This window comes from Carcharhinus amblyrhynchos, chromosome 30, assembly GCF_965287045.1.
Source record: "Carcharhinus amblyrhynchos chromosome 30, sCarAmb.v2.hapA, whole genome shotgun sequence".
NCBI classification, from domain to species: domain Eukaryota; kingdom Metazoa; phylum Chordata; class Chondrichthyes; order Carcharhiniformes; family Carcharhinidae; genus Carcharhinus; species Carcharhinus amblyrhynchos.
In genome coordinates, this window is record NC_137353.1 from 20,910,530 (window position 1) to 20,911,634 (window position 1,105).

Sequence of the window (1,105 nt, forward strand, 5' to 3'; positions counted from 1 at the left end):
AGCACAAGACATCCACAGACACACCTCTGAAAAATAGCTCAAGGTCAGGAAGATCCAAAATAGCACAATTCCTTAGTCTGAAAACACCCTTTAAAATTGACAGTAATTAGATATGTGATAGGTATGGCATACAACATTCTTTGGATCAGGGAGAACGGCACCTCAAAAACACTTGACCCCTTTCTCCTTCACTCCCTTCTTTAATTGCTCAACTTTAGCAGCTACACACAAGTAACAGCTACAAGATCTGTCACAGGCTAATGCAACCTTTGGACAGTTTAATTTAAGCCTAGATGTCAAACAATAGTGTTAACCAGCATATCATGCCTATTAATATAGAGGTAATTTATAGATTGTGGAGTCCAGATGCATGTGGACAGGACAGTCAGCAAGAATTATTTGAAAATGTACAATTAATATTTTACTTATTACAGAGGTGACTACATAATTTCCCTGTAGTAAATCTGCAGTAAACCTTTGCAATTTGACTCTCCAGTGCAAAGCATTAATTGAGCTGATTTACTACTAGCCTGGACTGCATTTAGCATCAATACATTATCACACTATAATTTATTGTTAGCCACATAGTGATTGTAGATTCCAGAGATTGCACAGAGGGAACATTCCAAACCAGGAGCACAGCTTATAGACGGACTATAAACACAGGAGTGATTTAAAATCCCCTCGGGGGGTTGGGGGGGGGGGGGGGCGGGGGGCGGCTGTTGTGGGGTGCAGCGGCTGTGTGCTGTACGGCTCTTGCTTCGCAAGAAACCAGGAACTAGCCTTTCTTTTAATGACTCCAGCTGTGGGTGCGTGCTCCTTCACTCAGCTCCTGTATAACAAATAAAAGGGAAGGCTTCCTTAGAGGAAAAAAGGTTCCTACAACCAAAACAACGCCACAAGAATCTGTCAATAAATGTCCATCAAGTTTAGCTGGATATTTGATAACTTAATAACTTATTTTCAGATCTCTACTTCAGTTGGTCATGCCACCCTCACCTACACAACTTCCCTGATAAACCCATCTGTTAGTCTTTAGCCTGAAACCCCTCTCTTTCCATGCACAAATGGATCAAGCTGCGCTTAATAAATAGGAGTCGTTAGC